General features: G+C 42.0%; 1 protein-coding gene across 4 annotated transcripts in view; it reads right to left on the bottom strand.

The window, feature by feature from the left end:
* The window catches only part of LOC129818331 (erbin-like), a 143690-nt gene that overhangs the window by 116400 nt on the left and 7380 nt on the right, over positions 1-19910 (bottom strand). For all 4 annotated transcript variants that reach the window (XM_055874113.1, XM_055874114.1, XM_055874115.1 and 1 more), the window contains exon 2: positions 41-116. The gene's annotated coding sequence lies outside the window, so the exon portion shown is untranslated. The remainder of the gene's footprint in view (positions 1-40; positions 117-19910) is intronic.

Raw genomic sequence — 19910 nt, forward strand, 5'->3', positions numbered from 1 at the left:
GGGCTCAAAGTCAAGCCTAGCAGGCCATTCATTACCTTACCTTGTCATTTATGACCCGGGCTACTGGATCCCAGCTGGTGGCAGGTGAGAGACCCAACAGCAGCACAGGTGTTTATCTGGAGAAGGGAATAAGCAGATACGTTGGTTAAGTACAGAAACACTTACGCTAAATCTTCTCATAATCTTAGGGTTAAGCCTAAATGGCCCGTTATTGGCCCATTACCCTTATTAGACAGGATTATCCAAGCCAAATTATCTTTATCTACTTAAACCAACATGGAGAAAGATGGGGGGGGTTATGTGATGTAAGGATTTTGCAAAAGAGCTGTTTTTGTTCATTGCATTCAGTGATACTTCGGAGCTAGGAGTCCAGAATTCCACCATACCCCACTCTGAGGCTATGCTCATAAAATAAACCGTTTCTCTGAGGCAGTGCATAGGCCTTGTGTCGTTTTACATATCAGCTTTTGTGAGACTCCAATTTGAAAAAAAATACTTAAAATATGCACCACAACCCATATCTTGGGCAACATTTACAAATGGCTTATTAGGCTACATTGACTTTTGAATCAATTAGGGATGCAAATTCCGGTCAATTTTGCTGCCGACTAACTGACCCTCATTAACATTTCTTTCAAACAGTAAAATGAAGAGACCAACAGAAAATACTATCAGAGATCTGTATGTAATGACGAGATGCTTATGTTTCTGCCCTGACAATGGGAGTCTTCCCAACGCTGTCAGGCAGGCGACAAGCTTAGGCCCAAAATAAACCCATATAAATGTATTGGGCTTATTTTGGACATATTTTGGTGAGAGTGAAACCTCCCGCTTTGCCTCTTCCTATCTGATACTATGCATGATACAAGGACTGGACCATTTTCATTAAGAGCTTAATGGAAACATGCAACAATAGCAAGCCTTTTGTTTTACTGTTCAAAAGGCTACTGCCTATTATTGAATTTGCAACTCTTGCAATGAAAAATAAAACGGAATCTTCAAACATTTGCCAAAATGCAGTTCTCGGAAAACACCGTTCTAAACCTATTGCGAGCAGTTGTTAGAGTAATTGAAATCTCTGTTAGAAACTTTAAAAAAGGGTGAATCTAATAGCAACAACTATGTTGGGTTAACTTCCTACAATAATCTGTCATGGCATTTGATATGCGCAATGCACGAGCCACTTTCCAACGACTGGTTAACTCCGTATTAGCTGGCATTCCCAATTGTAGTGCCTATCTTGATGATCTAGTGATTTATTAGTCAGAGTGATCAGATCATGTTAACTCTCTAAGGGTAGTATGTGAATGTTTGGCAGCTGCTTCTCTAACCCTGAACTTGGCAAAGTGCGAGTTTGGGAAGGCTACTGTTACCTATCTCGGCCATGGACAGGTGCGCCCTGTGTATGCCAAGGTCTTGGCTATAACTGCATTCCCCGCACCTACCACCAGACGAGAGCTACGCCGCTTTTTAGGGATGGTTGGCTACTACCGTAGTTTCTGTAAAAACTTCTCTGCGGTAGTTGCTCCATTGACCGATTTGCTCAGTCCGGCAAGATCGTTTGAGTGGTCCCCTGATTGTAAGGTAGCTTTTGATACTGCTAAAGCACACTTATGTAATACCCCTGTACTTGCTGCTCCGGAAGTTGAACAACCGTTTAAACTTGAGGTAGATGCTAGTGCCAGAGGTGCTGGTGCTGTTCTACTGCAGCAGGACAAGAGTGGAGTGGATCATCCTGTTTGTTATTTTTCACGAAAATGTATCAAATGTCAAGCAAATTATGCAACCATTGAACAAGAAGCTCTAGCTTTGTTGTTAGCTCTGCAATACTTTGAAGTATATATTGGTTCCAGTGCCTTACCAGTGATTGTATATACTGACCATAACCCCTTAGTGTTTCTCCACAGGATGTACAACCAGAACCAGCTCCTTATGTGTTGGGCGCTTATTGTGCAAAATTATAATTTGGAGATTCGCCACAAAAAGGGTTCTGATAATGTAGTAGCAGATGCTTTGTCTCATGTGTAAAACTGATTTTTGTATGTTTCGTAAGGTTGACTTTGTTTGTTGATCTTGTGGGTATTCATTGTAAATACTTTGGTCGCAATCTAGGGTTGCTCTTTTAAGGGTGGGAGTGTTACGGATACAGGTATCCTGAGTGTGTATCCTGTGTGTGTATTTCTTTTCTCTCCTTCTCCCCTCACAGGTGGCAATCATCCTTCCCCAATCAGTCGGCAATCAGAAGACTTATGCTCCTTTTCCCTTACCCAATCACTTCCCCTTTCCCTTTGTTTAAAAACCCAGTCAGTTGTTTTCTCTGGAGCTCGATCTCTCTGTGTTTCAATCTCTCTGTGTCTCAAACTCTCGCTGTTTCTCTCCCTCTCTCTTTGTATGCAGAGATCTCTCTGTTTTTGCAACTACATGTCACTTTGTCTGTTATCCTGTGAGTATTGTTTTATGGTGTTTGACTGTTTGATGGTGGGAAAAGGGGGTACCAAGCCAAGTCGCCCATGGGCCTACATTACACGTAGGAATACTTTGTCTAAATACCCTCGTTAAGACTGGGCGGACCACCCTCTGTATTTTATTGGTTAGGTAGTTAGCTGTATTGAAGCAGGCTAGTCTAGCTTAGGGGTGTTTTGGGATATTTGTTTCTTTCCTTGGGTCCAGCTCAGCCCCTTTTCCCACCCCCCTTTATTGTGTGTTTAACCTGTCTAGGATGAGTGTGCCGCTAGCGGCACTCCCCCCCCACCCCCACTGAAAAACCAGTGCCGCGAAATTCAAAAAAAATATTTTTTAAAAATATTTAACTTTCACACATTAAAGTCCAATACAGCTAATGAAAGACACAGATCTTGTGAATCCAGTCAACATGTCCGATTTTTAAAATGTTTTACAGGGAAGACACAATATGTAAAGATGTGCATCTATTACCTAAAAACACATTAGCATAATCCACCATCTTTTATTTGTCCACCAACACCAGTAGCCATCACCAATTCGGCTAAACTAAGATATTTATAGCCCCTAACCAAGAAAAAAACTCATTAGATGACAGTCTGATAACATATTTATGGTATGGGATAGGTTTTGTTAGAAAAAAGTGCATATTTCAGGTAGATGGCATAGGTTACAATTGCACCCACCGTCACAAATGGAATAGAAAAACTACTTAGAGCAACGTGTTTACCTACTTACTAATCATCAAACATTTCGTAAAAATACACAGCATACACGAATCGAAAGACACAGATCCTGTGAATACAGACAATATTTCAGATTTTCTAAGTGTCTTACAGCGAAAACACAATAAATCGTTATATTAGCATAGCACATAGCACATAGCAGCCCAGCATTGATTCTAGCCAAAGTGAGCGATAAAAGTCAACATCGCCAAAATATATTAATTTTTTCACTAACCTTCTCAGAATTCTTCAGATGACACTCCTGTAACATCATATTACACAATCCATTTAGAGTTTGATCGAAAATGTTTATATTTAGCCACCAAAATCATGGTTAGACAATGTGAAATGTAGCTCAGCTGGTCAGAAAATGTCCTTGCGCCACTTAGACAGTGATCTACTCTTATACATAAATACTCATAAACGTGACTAAAAAATATAGGGTGGACAGGGATTGATAGACAATTTAATTCTTAATACAATTGCGGAATTACATTTTTTAATTTATCCTTACTTTTCAATACAGTTTGCGCCAAGCGAAGCTACGTCAAAAAACATGGCGTCCTAAGCCACTAACATTTTTCGACAGAAACACGATTTATCATAATAAAAATGTCCTACTTTGAGCTGTTCTTCCATCAGTATCTTGGGCAAAGGATCCTTTCTTGGGAGTAATCGTCTTTTGGTGGAAAGCTGTCCTCTTGCCATGTGGAAATGCCAACTGCGTTCGGGATGAACTGAAAGCGTGCCCAGCTATTCACAGCGTTAAAGAAATAAATGTCCCAAAATCGCACTAAACGGATATAAATTGCTATAAAACGCTTTAAATTAACTACCTTATGATGTTTTTAACTCCTATAACGAGTAAAAACATGACCGGAAAAATATAACAGGCTAAACTAACGCTTGGAAAAATAGCAGGTCGATGTCCTCCACGCGCATTACGCAGCAAGAAAAGAGTTCCTACCTACAGGGTTTTTTTATTTATAGGGCCTGTGAACGCGCAATCGACCCCATTCAAATCGTCATCACGTAAAGGCATCCAGGGGAAGACGTAAGCAGTGTCCGTATAGTCATAGCAATAACAGTGCCCTTTTAACTGACTCCAGAACAGTGGCCAAAATTTCTGAAATCTGACTCCATGTCAGGGAAATTGCTGTAGAATGGGCTCTGTTCCACTTAGAGACAAAATTTCAACTCCTATAGAAACTATAGACTGTTTTCTATCCAATAATAATAATAATATGCATATTGTACGATCAAGGATTTTGTGGGAAGCCGTTTCAAAAATTACACGATTAGCATAAATAGTCTCAACAGCGCCCCCATCCTCAACAGGTTAAGATAAACCATTAGTGTTTGACGGTAAATTTAAGTTGTCTGTGGTTTTTCGTTCTTACCGTTACTTTTTCACTGTTATAATTTGCATGAGTTATGTTACGGGTCTCGATGCCATCCCCCCGAGACTGCAGGGCCAAAGGGATTCGTAACACTAATATAGGATTCTGCTTTGGCTTCTAGACAATGAAAGAAAGTTGATATGAAATCCAATAGAACAGGAGAGAAATTCTGGTTAATGGCATGAGGAAGTCTTTATAAAATAATTGCCTCGTTTCTACAGATGGATTTTTGCAAGGCTACTTTGAAGCAAGGTAAGACATGCCTCACTATTTGAAGTAAAGTGAAACGTTCAGGTTTCAAACAATTAAACCACAGACAGAGCAATGTGACAGATATTACTACCAAATATATGGTAGTGAGAGGAAGCCCAGTGGCCGGCAGTGGGAGAAGATGGAACGAGATGGATTTTGGCCGACATTCTGCTAATTTTCTCATTGATTAACATTTGATCTCAATACAGTTTGCAGTTCCCAAAACTACCATCTGTTACGAACAGAGTGGACTAAGTTTTGTAGACTTTACCCATTGCCAAAGTTTTAAAAAACTGTGTGTTGTTTAGGAGTGCAAAGGCAAATTGAGTAATTGCACACGAGCACTTCACAGAGTATACGTTCCCTAACGGAAGTGCTTACAAGCAAAAATTAAAGCAAGAAGCACCAGTGACTTGATCAATAAAAAAGTGGTCAGATGAAGCAGATGATAAGCTACAGGAATGTTTTGCTAGCACAGACTGACATATGTTCCGGGATTCCTCCGATGGCATTGAGGAGTACACCACATCATTCATTGGCTTCATCAATAAGTGCATCGATGACGTCGTCCCCACAGTGACTGTACGTACATACCCCAACCAGAAGCCATAGATTATAGGCAACATCCGCACTGAGCTAAAGGCTAGAGCTGACGCTTTCAAGGAGCAGGACTCTAACCCGGAAGCTTATAAGAAATCCCGCTATGCCCTCCGACAAAACATCAAACAGACAATGTGTCAATACAGGGCTAAGATCAAATCGTACTACACCAGCTCTGACGCTCGTCGGATGTGGCAGGGCTTGCAAACCATTAGACTACAAAGGGAAGCACAGCCGAGAGCTGCCCAGTGACATGAGCTAAACTACTTTTATGCTCGCTTCGAGGCAAATGACACTGAAACATGCAAGAGAGCACTAGCTGTTCTGGAAGACTGTGTGATCATGCCGACCTGTAGCAGTCACGTCTGTAGCCATGAAGTGCTTTGAAAGGCTGGTCATGGCTCACAACCGCATTATCCCAGGAACCCTAGACCCACTCCAATTTGCATACCGTCCCAACAGATCCACAGATAATGCAATCTCTATTGCACTACACATTGCCCTTTCCCACCTGAACAAAAGGAACACCTATGTGAGAATGCTATTCATTGACTACAGCTCAGCGTTCAACACCATAGTGTCCTCAAAGCGCATCAATAAGCTAAGGACCCTGGGACTAAACACTTCCCTCTGCAACTGGATCCTGGACTTTGACGGGCCGCCCCCAGGTGGTAAGGGTAGGTAACAACACATCCGCCACGCTATCCTCAGTCCCCTCCTGTACTCCCTGTTCACTAAGTTTGCCGATGACACAACAGTGGTAGGCCTGATCACCGACAACGACGAGACAGCCTATAGGTAGGTCAGAGACCTGGCCGTGTGGTGCCAGGACAACAACCCCTCAATGTGATCAAGACAAAAGAGATGATTGTGGACTAAAGGAAAAAGATGACAGAGCACCTTCTCATTGGCGGGGCTGCAGTGGAGCAGGTTGAGAGCTTCAAGTTCCTTGGTGTTCACATCACCAACGAACTATCATGGTCCAAATACACCAAGACAGTCATGAAGAGGGCACGACAAAACCTATTCGCCCTCAGGAGACTGAAAAGATTTTCATGGGTACTCAGATCCTCAAAAGGTTCTACAGCTGCACCATTGAGAGCATCCTGACTGGTTGCATCACTGCCTGGTATGGAAACAGCACGGCCTCCCGACCGCAAGGCACTACAGAGGGTAGTGCGAACGGCCCAGTACATCACTGGGGCCAAGCTTCCTGCCATCCAGGACCTTTATACCAGGCAGTGTCAGAGGAAGGCCCTACAAATTGTCAAAGACTCCAGCCACCCAAGTCATAGACTGTTCTCTCTGCTACCGCACGGCAAGCGGTACCAGAGCTTCAAGTCTAGGTCTAAGAGGCTTCTAAACAGCTTATATCCCCAAGCCATAAGACTCCTGAACACCTAATCAAATGGCTACCCAGACTATTTGCATTGCCCCCCCCCCCCCCCCCACCCCTCTTTTACACCACTGCTACGCTTTGCTGTTATCATCTATGCATAGTTACTTTAATAACTCTACCCACATGTATCTCGCTAGCTCATGCTTGGCTCTGCCCACCTCCTTGGTTGTTCTGCCCACTATTACTCATTTGTTCCCATTTGAAACGACGGTGTGCGGTCTATCTTGGGTTAGTTATAAAAATCTTTGATTATACTGCCTCAAGATCACATTGCAAAGTGGTGGGTGACGCGCTGATAGTCAACGGTAGGCAGGCTATAGCCTATACACCCGAATGGCGAATGGGCGGTGCGCTATAATTACGAGTTGAGATTGAGAGATAAAATAGCTCCTTTTAAATTAAACATTTTTTACACGCAATTGCATTTAGAACTGTTATTTGTTGCGCAATGACTGGGTTTACAAAAGCAGGTTTCACTTCAGTAGTCTTGAGGCTTTGAGGAGCTATTCTTGTGCAGTAGGGCAGATGGAAGACTATTCCACTCCTCAAACTCGGCTCTCTGTTTGCTGTAGGCGTGTGATAAATAAATTGCATGACGACTAATAAAAACACATATGCCCCAAAATTGACCCTATAGACCGATAAGCATGACTGATCAAATGTATTTTCTCCAGCTAACCGATTAATGGTTAACCATTAACATTCCTAGAATCAATCTTAAATTCATGTGAGTTTAATGGTAATTCAATTTGCCCATTATTGTATTTTTGTAAGGACATGCATAAATAGACTATTGCTTAATGAAACATTTGTGAGATGTCAGATGACAATAGCTGTATTATTATGACTAAGGCAGGGATTGGGGAATACGCATGACATCTCTGTTTTGTATGCAACCGACAGGACTGCTGCATCATTTTAACTTGTCACAACACAAAGAAATCTAATCTAAAATAATCCTCCACTGTTGTTGTGGACATATTAATACTATCAATTTAGTTATTATTTTATGGAGGAACAATTTGGCTTGTGCATCTATCTTGTTGTTTGCGGTCTGAAAAACATTGCTAGATTGGGTGTCTGTTTTGTCAAGAATGAGGCTAGTGTATGCTTTTGGCCTATCCTAAACTACCTTATAGAACGGCAGCAAAAAAAGCCTCTATTTTCATGTTGCTTATGAATGCATTTCACACTACTTTTGGATTATAATTGGATTTTAAGGCTCGTATGAATGTCCTGCTTAATATAATGTTTGTGTCATCATTGCAAATCAAATGCATTATACTTAAGAAACACTTCCAAGTAGAATGGCTAGCTTTTGCTAAAGCCTATATCAATGTTATCATTCTAGCTAACAACGGCTGCATCCAAAATAGTTATTTTGCAAAGATCACAAACAAAAATCATCTTAGCGACTGTTCAAGAAAGAATCAAAACATAATTGTAAGCGTATGATAGCCCAAAAAGGGTTTTGTTTAGAAGTAATAAAAACTTAAATCTAGGCTATGTTGAATGGACGCAGATGGAGATGGCTTTCTTACTGCTGCCAAGAGTCGTGCACCTTTGTCCATGACGTCAGTGTGTTGTGCACTGGAAAAGGGTCTATAGGCACATAGCCTACACCTCTTGGAAAGCCACAGAAATAAAGTAGCATTAGCATACACAGCCTAGAGTGTAGCCAGTGAGGCCTAATCTACTGTGGCTATAGACTACATTGTGTATCCACACAAGGCCTCAATAGGTTCATCATCATTCCTCTAAACCCAGAGTACATCAGACCAGTATTGTCTGCCTACACATGTCATTGTGGCCTGTGGCCTTGCCAGCTGATCGGAGACAAACCCAATCAGCGCTGGGCTCATCCCCCCCTTGCCTTGACTCTCCCTGAGCCCATAGAGCACAATGGAGCTACAGTGCAGCCCAACATTGTCTGTGTGTGTCACAGTCAGCTGAGCACACTACTGGGCTGCATCATCATTGCCACTTTCTGCTCCACTTCCTTCGGAGGGCTTTTAGTTCTCTCTTAAAGCTGCGATAGCTAACTTTTTGGGTGACCCGACCAAATTCACATAGAAATGTGTGTTTTAGATCTGTCATTGTTATCGAAAGCAAGTCTAAGAAGCGGTGGATCTGTTTTATGTGCACTATTTCTATGCTTCCCGTTCTTAAGATTAGTTTTTTACGTCTTTACTTTATTTTTTGTACACCAGTTTCAAAACAGCTGAAAATACAATATCATTGGTTATGGAAAAAGTATTATTTCATAATACAATCTTTAAGTATCATGGATTTACTAATGGCTCCACGCATTCACTACATGACCAAAAGTATGTGGACACCTGCTCGTTGAACGTCTCATTTCAAAATCATGGGCATTAATATGAAGTTGGTCCCCCCTTTGCTGCTATAACAGCCTCCACTCTTCTGGGAAAGCTTTCCACTAGATGTTGGAACATTGCTGCGGGGAATTGCTTCCATTCAGCCACAAGAGCATTAGTGGGATTGGGCACTGATGTTGGCCGATTAGTCCTGGTTCGATGGGGTTGAGGTCAGGGCTCTGTGCAGGCCAGTCAAGTTCTTCCACACCGATCTCGACAAACCATTTCTGTATGGACCTCGCTTTGTGCACGGAGGCATTGTCATGCTGAAACAGGAAAAGGCCTTCGCCAAACTGTTGCCACAAAGTTGGAAGCACAGAATTGTCTAGAATGTCATTGTATGCTGAAGCGTTAAGATTTCCCTTCACTGGAACTAAGGGGCCTAGCCCGAACCATGAAAAACAGCCCCAGACCATTATTCCTACTCCAACAAAACTTTACAGTTGGCACTATGCATTCGGGCAGGTAGCGTTCTCCTGGCATCCGCCAAACCTTAGATTTGTCTGTCAGACAGCCAGATGGTGAAGCGTGATTAATGACTCCAGAGAACACGTTTCCACTGCTTCAGAGTCCAATGGTGGTGAGCATTACATCACTTCAGTCGACGGTTGGAATTACGCATGGTGATCTTAGGCTTGTGTGCGGCTGCTCGGCCATGGAAACTCATTTCATGAAACTCCCGAAGAACAGTTATTGAGCTGATGTTGCTTCCAGAGGATGTTTTGAACTTGGTAGTGAGTGTTGCAACCAAAGACAGACTATTTTTACACGGCACGTGATTCATCACTCGCCAGTCCCATTCTGTGAGCTTGTGTGGCCTATCACTTTGTGGCTGAGCCGTTGTTGCTCCTAAATGTTTCCACTTCACAATAACAGCACTTACAGTTGACCGGAGCAGCTCTTTCAGGGCAGAAATTTGACGAACTGCTTGTTCGAAAGGTGGCATCCTATGACGGTGCCACGTTGAAAGTCACTGAGCTCTTCAGTAAGCCCATTCTAATGCCAATGTTTGTCTACGAAGATGGCATGGCTGTGTGCTCGATGTTATACACCTGTCAGAAATATTAATATTCAGTAGGCCTATAAAGTACACACTGTGTATATGCACACACACACACACACACACACACAGGTAAAGGTCATCTGTAATACTCTCTCTCTGGTGTGCTGTGAAGTGAATAAGAGCAAAGCAACCCATTGTCTGATCTGCATCTAGACACCAGACAGAGCATTAGCCAATACACAAATGTATTAGCTGCATCAAGCCAATACTCCAAATACTAGAACACAGGCATATTTAGGCCTATGTACACTCATTATTACTGTACTAACTGCTGTTTACACACAGTAACCTGCCCTGAATGCAGTAGCCTTGCGAGGGTTAACACGTTTAAATGTTTTACTCACCTCGGCTGCAGTGAAGGAGAGCCCACAGGTTTTGGTAGCGAGCCGTGTCAGTGGCACTGTATTGTCCTCAAAGCGAGCAAAAAAGTAATTTAGTCTGTCTGGGAGCAAGACATCCTGGTCCGCGACGGGGCTGGTTTTCTTTTTGTAATCCGTGATTGACTGTAGACCCTGCCACATACCTCTTGTGTCTGAGCTGTTGAATTGCAACTCTACTTTGTCTCTATACTGGCACTTAGCTTGTTTGATTGCCTGCGGAGGGAATAGCTACACTGTTTGTATTCGGTCATGTTTCCGGTCACCTTGCCCTGGTTAAAAGCAGTGGTTCGCGCTTTCAGTTTCACGTGAATGCTGCCATCAATCCACGGTTTCTGGTTTGGGAATGTTGTAATCGTTGCTGTGGGTATTACGTCGCCGATGCACTTTCTAACAAAAAATTCAGGTTCACATTCAGACTCAAAGTGCGGACCGAACCGAGATCCCCATACCGAACGGTACGAATGTGTCCCTTTACACCCCTAATATTAACCCATTGATTACAGTGATCCCTCGCCACTTCGCGGTTCACTTATCGCGGATTCGCTATTTCGCGGATTTTCATCATGCATTTTTTTTTTTTTTTTTGGTGCATTGTGCTCTGCATTCTGATTCGCTAAAAACTCAAAAAACATGGTGGCATGTCGGTGTACAAGGATCTTTTTGCAAAGAAGAAAAAAGAGCGACAACAGCTGCCTATCACTATGTTCTTCTCCCGAACAAGCACACCTGCACCGCGGGCTTCAGAAGAAGAGAACACTGCAGAGCGCAGTCAGGATGCAGCGGCCCAGTCTGAAGAGCAGTGAAACGGCCTACACGTGAGTCACTGTATTTGTATACATGTAATAGTTGCTAATTGTAAAAAAAAAAAAAGTTTTCTATTTCGCGGATTTCACTTATCGCGGGTCATTTTCGGAACGTAACCCCCGCGATAAACGAGGGATTACTGTATTGAAGAGTATAACTCTTGAGCTTAGTTAAACTGTCGTACCCTATCAGAAGCCCAAATATGAGCTCGTTTTCCCAATGTTTGTAAACAATGTAAATGTAAACAAACACTGTATAGGCTGAAAACATGATTGAAACTATACATTTTCATATCATGGATAGAACTCAAATATTTTTCATTGTCCTCCTACATTTTACAACTTAGGAGCAAGTGCTCCTTGTAATTTTTTGTTATGTAATGGTGACCGTATTACCGCCACACCGGTAGTCATGGCCGCAGTCAAATTCCATGTGACCGCTTAGTCACGTTAACTAGGCTTCTCCAACAGCTGATGCTGCTGATGATGATCATTAGTAGCCTACCAAACTTGCTAAATGCCTGGTACTCAGCACTACATTGTCCCTCCAATCCCTCTGACTTCAATGCAAATATACAGTTGAAGTCGGAAGTTTACATACACTTAGGTTGGAGTCATTAAAACTCGTTTTTCAACCACTCCATACATTTCTTGTTAACAACTATAGTTTTGGCAAATTGGTTAGGACATCTACTTTGTGCATGACACAAGTCATTTTCCCAACAGTTGTTTACAGACAGATTATTTCACTTATAATTCACTGTATCACAATTCCAGTGGGTCAGAAGTTTACATACACTAAGTTGACTGTGCCTTTAAACAGCTTGGAAAATTCCTGAATATTATGTCATGGCTTTAGAAGCTTCTGATAGGCTAATTGACATTCTTTGAATCAATTGGAGGTGTACCTGTGGATGTATTTCAAAGCCTACCTTCAAACGCAATGCATCTTTGCTTGACATTATGGGAAAATCAAAAGAAATCAGCCAAGACCTCAGAAAATAAATTGTAGACCTCCACACGTCTAGTTCATCCTTGGGAGAAATGTTCAAATGCCTGAAGGAACCACATTCATCTGTACAAACAATAGTACGCAAGTATAAACACCATGGGACCAGGCAGCCGTCATACCGCTCAGGAAGGAGACGCGTTCTGTCTCCTGGAGATGAACGTACTTTGGTGCGAAAAGTGCAAATCAATCCCAGAACAAGAGCAAAGGACCTTGTGAAGATGCTGGAGGAAACAGGTACAAAAGTATCTATATCCACAGTAAAACAAGTCCTATATCGTCATAACCTGAAAGGCCGCTCAGCAAGGAAGAAGCCACTGCTCCAAAACCACCAAAAAAGCCAGACTACGGTTTGCAACTGCACATGGGGACAAAGATTGTACTTTTTGGAGAAATGTTCTCTGGTCTGATGAAACAGAAATAGAACTGTTAAGCCATAATGACCATCGTTATGTTAGGAGGAAAAGGGGGGAGGCCTGCAAGCCTAAGGACACCATCCCAACCATGAAGCACGGGGGTGGTAGCATCATGTTGTGGGGTTGCTTTGCTGCAAGAGGGACGGGTGCGCTTCACAAAATAGATGGCAGCATGAGGTTGTTAATTATGTGGATATATTGAGGCAACATCTCAAGACATCAGTCAGGAAGTTAAAGCTTGGTTGCAAATGGGTCTTCCAAATGGACAATGACCCCAAGCATACTTCCAAAGTTGTGGCAAAATGGCTTAAGGACAACAAAGTCAAGGTATTGGAGTAGCCATCACAAAGCCCTGACCTCAATCCCATATAAAATTTGTGGGCAAAACTGAAAAAGCTCTGTCAGGAGGAATGGGCAAAAATTCACCCATCTTATTGTGGGAAGCTTGTGGAAGGCTACCCGAAACGTGACCCAAGTTAAACAATTTAAAGGCAATACTACCAAATACTAATTGAGTGTATGTAAACTTCTAACCCACTGGGAATGTGATGAAAGAAATTAAAGCTGAAATAAATAATTCTCTCTACTATTATTCTGACATTTCACATTCTTAAATAAAGTGGTGATCCTAACTGACATAAGACAGGGAATTTTTACGAGGATTAAATGTCAGGAATTGTGAAAAACTGAGTTTAAATGTATTTGGCTAAGGTGTATGCAAACTTCCGACTTCAACTGTATATATTTATAAACTGGGTGGTTCGAGCCCTGAATGCTAATTAGCTGACAGCCGTGGTATATCAGACCATATACCACAGGTATGACAAAACATGTATTTTTATTGCTCTAATTACTTTGGTAAACAGTTTATAATAGAAATAAGGCACCTCGGGGGTTGTGGTATATGGCCTATATACCACGGCTATGTAAACTCCCGACTTCAACTGTAATCGAAAATCATATACTTCATGAGAGCCCATGAGCTCATGTTGCGCACTATTTCTATAGGTTATGCAATTGCGTGAGAAAACAGAGTTTTGATGGCCTCTATTAAAAAGAGGTTCCCATCAGCTTTCTATTGGCTAGGCCTACTATATTTATTTCTCAACTATCCTAATATTAAGCACATTGCTTCGCTTTACAACAGGAGTAAAGCCTTCCTGGCTGGCATGAAAATGAACCAAGGGAAAAGTGTCCTCCATTTGCTATTTAAGTGCATAGATGACATGTAATTTTTTCCTCTGCCCCTGTTCCGAGACAGGTGCATGATAATGGTCCATTCTAAGGGCTTATATGTACTCTGTGCCATCGGCTTGGAAAGCCTTACAAAATACTTTTAAACTGGAAGAACTTGTCCCTATTGTTTTTTTTTAATCATTGATGAAGGATTTTGAGGCTGATTCCTGACCGGTCAATGTTTTTCATTTGCAGTTTTATGATTTTGTTATACTCTTGTGAATTCTATGATCACCTGTAGTTTTTCACGTTGTATGTCTGTACTTGTGTAATGACTTGGTGAGGCCTATCTTGGCCAGGAAGCTCTTGAAAAAGAGATCTCAAATCTCAATGAGCCCTTCCTGGTTAAATAAATGTTAAATAAAATTTTAAAAATACATATATTATTTTGTATACGTAAAGACAAAATTAAATCAAGAATAGTCTGATGGGTGACAATATTAGCCTATCACTTGTGAATTGTATATTATCACTTGCAAATGATGCCAAGCTTGTGTGCAGTAAGGCAAGAAACTGTGCATGCCTTTTTTGTTGTTGACTCTTTCCAATCATAGTCCCACACCTCATGTAGCCTAGTCCATAGGCCTAAATATTTTTGAAACTTTGTATCACAACTCAAGTGGGCAAATCACTTCTTGAACTGAAGCAAATTAACCCGCTTTACAACCGGTGTAGAGCCTAACTGGCATACATAGTGTGAGTTTCAAGTTTGGGGAATATAATTTTCACCATAAAAATACAACTTTATAATTAAGCATTATATGCATAATTGCATTTATGGTCACTTTTGTGAATGCTGTTTTCCCGTTAACTGATTGCATTTTGGAACAAAGTTCTGATCTGTTGCATCAGCCTCATTGCTTTTAAAAGTTTTTTTGATGCGAGTGTTTGTATTAATTTGGGATCTATCGCATCCCAGGACTTTCCCAGACTATGTTTGGAATATATCTTTCTCACACAAAATGACAAGTTAGCCAATAGAATAGGTAAACTGTTGTACTATGGGAGATAGTAGATTGACATAAGCTAGTCCTTTTGCGGTTCGTTAGGCCTTCTCATGTTGTTGGCTGACGAAAAGTAAGTGTGGATAGTTCTTCTAACATCTTCAATATGCCCTCGGAATTAGTAGCGATTTACGCAGTTGCATCCCGATGTCTCCGTCTTCACTTGAAGCCTTCTTCGGAGCTGAGACAGATGCCTGTGAGAACCCGATCACGTGACAGGCATTGGCTAAGAAGATATGAGATATCTGAGAGAGCCATGTGAGTGAGAGGTGCTTCGGAACACGCAGCCAGGAGAAGGGAATTATAATTATTATATTCAGTCCAAGTGCACAATTGCCACTGGCCACAAAGGGCATTGATGTTTATTTTTAAATGGGGCATTACGGCCACACTAGGTGGATGCCGCCGGGAAATTTGAGGCATTATCTAGTGCTTATCAAATTGTGAATGAGAGACTGATGAAGTGTGTACAGCCTTTGCAAGAAACCAAGCAGAGCTCATTCCTTTCATGCAACTTTTTTCAAATCATTGTTAGTCGCATCATGCAGCCTTAAAATGGATTAAAAACCTAAATATATAGCCCAAGTTTGCCTCACAACTAAAGTTGCATAAATAACTCTAAATTAAGATAGGAAGACCTGTTTCTTTGTTAAACGCTCAACACAGACTAGCTGCATGTGCAGAACACAGACTAGCTGCACCCTCAGAAATTGTTTGGAGAAAACATCCTTTCTATTTTATTCAGCTTTGTTCAATTGTATTCTTCATACTATAAAATAATACATAATAATGCCATGGAATTGTAAGGAAATCTTGGCTACACTAGTTCATTTTGCAGACCACAGCCAGATCAGGGCCTAACATAAGGACACTCAGAGTATGCTATTCTGTTCTTCTGAAATAGACTACATTTCATTAATATCATGTTTCTTTAGACCTGTCTAAAATAAATAATGGATTTGTTGTTATGGTGTAGGTCATATTAAGTGGACTTAGACTTTTTAAAATGTAGATGTTCCAAAGGAGATGCTAAGTGTTTATGTTAATTAACAGTCAAATACCGTGAGACCGGCAGTTATTTGCTTGACAATCACCAGCTGACAAAATGTCATGACCACCATAGCCCTAGTTCTGACAGTGTAATCTTGTGAGATCATGGTTTATTTCGCCCGAATACAGAAAACTGAGGGGGATTTTGTGTTGCCTCCAACAACCACTTTTGTCTACAGCTACCAAGGCTGCCACCCTTCCTAACACATCATCATCTTCACACCGACATAAACAGAGCTCTCTCAAAGCCTCTGGCTCATCTCTGTATACAAAACACATCAAAGGGTCTTCTCCATTGCTGTCCCAGTATCACTCTCGGAAATGTCCTACAAAAGAGACATTTTGTGTCTGCTATCAATGAATATACTGATGTTTACTGTATAATCATGCTTACTGCCATTTTGTCAAACAGCAACATTAGGGTCAGTGTATGTGGTGGAGCCGTCCTAGTCCGACTCAGGATTCTTTTGGGTCTGAGTCCTACACCGAACAAGGCCCTCGCCTCACTAATCCAACAACCGTTCCCCTTCCTGCTGTCTTGGCAACACACACAAACTCACAATGAAAACCATTCTAAATGTTGATTGCCCTTTCCTCCTATACCCCCTTAACACGGCCGCCCTCCCGCAGCAACAAGAAAATAGCATTAATGTCCTGGTTTTAGGACATCCTCCGAGTAAGTTCGGGAGATGGAGGTATGAGCTTTCCATTCACACCAGCAAGCCAGACATCAACAGAAACTGTCCAACTGACTTTCTCTTGACTGTGAAACAGTAGCAGTAGACATATGGGGTTTACTCGACGCCTTGTCCTGTGAGTTTATGCAGGCTGTTAGGTGTATGCAGGCTTTGGTCCACTTCAAGCCTAGCGTTAGCCTATAACACCTGTTTTTACTAATCGTCGAGACCTAGTGCTGGGGCAAAATCCCCCCCACACAGCTCAGAGGGACAATGAGCAAAAACAAACTGTCATGGTGTCTCCCTATAGATATGTAGTAGTTTGTGTCAATACCACACAACTCAGTGAAAATAGAGATAAAAAGCATTCTCTGGGGCCATTAATCCAGTTGGATTAATGTCAATTGACTGTTTTTTTATGTATTGAGCGAAGGGCAGATGGACAGGGAATCAGTCAAAGGGCTGACGGTGACCACGACACTGTCAAAGCCAAATGGACTGATATCAAATCAAATGTATTTATATAGCCCTTCTTACATCAGCTGATATCTCAAAGTGCTGTACAGAAACCCAGCCTAAAACCCCAAACAGCAAGCAATGCAGGTGTAGAAGCACGGTGGCTAGGAAAAACTCCATAGAAATATAGGCCCCATCTTCTAGAGAGAAGCCACTGGGGGAACAGTCACTTTGCTGTACCACAGGGGGAAGGGCTCAGATACATTAGCAGTCCAAAAGGCCAGCCCCCACTCCCCATAGATGATGAAAGGGGTTTCAGTGTCATTTCTGAAGTGAATCAGATTAAAGAGAGACAGGGAATAAGAGAGAGCATGCTTGAGCTTATTCTCAGGATGCAGATGAAAATCAGATGAAAATCAAACTGTTCCAAAACAGTTCCATTTGGCTTTGACAGTGTCGTGTTTACCGTCAGCCCTTTGACTGATTCCCTGTCCATCTGCCCTTCGCTCAATACATAAAAAAACAGTCAAATGGGTGATATATAAAGCACCCAATATAGAGCTCTTTAAAATAACCATCCAAATTTCCACAAATGTGGGTAATCAATGAAGGTCAATCTAAGGACACTGGAGTCATGCTCCAATACACATCGATTCCTCATGACAGTAACCAAGTCACCTACTGAGCTTTAAAACAGGGTAGATTAGGCTACACAGCCTCAGAGGCTTCATATTGAATACGTTTCCTTTTCTTTTCAAGATTATATCGTTCTAAATTATTGTTGTTTCCAAGTGGCACGTAATAAACAACACAAAACCAATAACTTACCAATGGGTACGGCCTAGGTTTCATGAGGTGCTTTCTTCTTACTCACCAACATAAAATGATCTACAGTATATCTGATGCTCAGTCTGTACCAAGAACATGTGATATAAGCATGGCTATACAGTCAGGCAGTGAATATACAGTAGCACTCGAGAGACCGGGCTCTCTACGTTTTAATGGAAACATTCCATAGCACTTTCACACACACTTAGTCCTGATGCATGGCCCTGGTGGAACGGATCTGGAGGATCCGTCTAAATATTTCCTTTCCTGGGGGACGGATCGGACCATTGTGAAGCAGAAGAGGGCTCCATGGAAAATGCCATGAATCACTACTACTAACTATTAACTATTAACGTATTTATCGACCTGGCCAAGGCTTTCGACTCTTGTCAATCACTACATTCTTATTGGCAGACTCAACAGCCTTGGCTTCTCAAATGATTGCATCGCCTGGTCTACCAACTACTTCTCTGATAGAGTTCAGTGTGTCAAATCGGAGAGGGCCTGTTGTCCGAACCTCTGGCAGTCTCTGTGAGGGTGCCACATTGTTCAATTCTCGGGTCGACTCTCTTCTCTGTATACATCAATGATGTCGCTCTTGCTGCTGATGATTCTCTGATCCACCTCTACGCAGACGACACCATTCTGTATACTTCTGGCCCCTCTTTGGACACTGTGTTAACTAACCTCCAGACGAGCTTCAATGCCATACAACTCTTCTTCCGTGGTCTCCAACTGCTCTTAAATGCAAGTAAAACTAAATGCATGCTATTCAATCGATCACTGCCCGCACCTGCCCGCCCGTTCAGCATCACTACTCTGGACGGCTCTGACTTAGAATATGTGGACAGCTACAAATACCTAGGTGTCTGGTTAGACTGTAAACTCTCCTTCCAGACTCACATTAAGCATCTCCAATCCAAAATTAAATCTAGAATCGGCTTCCTATATCGCAACAAAGCATCCTTCACTCATGCTGCCAAACATACCCTCGTAAAATTTACCATCCTACCGATCCTCGACTTCGGCGATGTCATCTATAAAATAGCCTCCGACACTCCACTCAACAAATTGGATGCAGTCTATCACAGTGCCATCCGTTTTGTCACCAAAGCCCCATATACTACCCACCACTGCGACCTGAACGCTCTCGTTGGTTGGCCCTCGCTTCATACTCGTCGCCAAACCCACTGGCTACAGGTTATCTACAAGTCTCTGCTAGGTAAAGCCCCGCCTTATCTCAGCTCACTGGTCACCATAGCAGCACGCGCTCCAGTAAGTATATCTCACTGGTCACCCCCATAGCCAATTACTCCTTTGGTCGCCTTTCCTTCCAGTTCTCTGCTGCCGATGACTAGAACCAACTGCAAAAATCTACCTCATCCCCATATTGTATTTATTTCTCTTGCTCCTTTGCACCCCAGTATCTCTACTTGCACATTTACCATTCCAGTGTTTAATTGTCATATTGTAATTACTTCGCCACCATGGCTTGTTCATTGCCTTAACTCCCTTATCTTACCTCATTTGTACTCACTGTATTTAGACTTTTTCTTTTCTTTTTTCTACTGTATTATTGACTCTATGTTTTGTTTATTCCATGTGTAACTCTGTGTTGTTGTATGTGTCGAATTGCTATGCTTTATCTTGGCCAGGTCGCAGTTGCAAATGAGAACTTGTTCTCAACTAGCCTACCTGATTAAATAAAGGTGAAATAAATAAAAATAAAATACTGTAAGGTTTGACCAGTGAGAGGGGTCTTAACTCCTAAAGA

Source organism: Salvelinus fontinalis, chromosome 21 (genome assembly GCF_029448725.1).
Source record: "Salvelinus fontinalis isolate EN_2023a chromosome 21, ASM2944872v1, whole genome shotgun sequence".
Lineage (NCBI taxonomy): Eukaryota > Metazoa > Chordata > Actinopteri > Salmoniformes > Salmonidae > Salvelinus > Salvelinus fontinalis.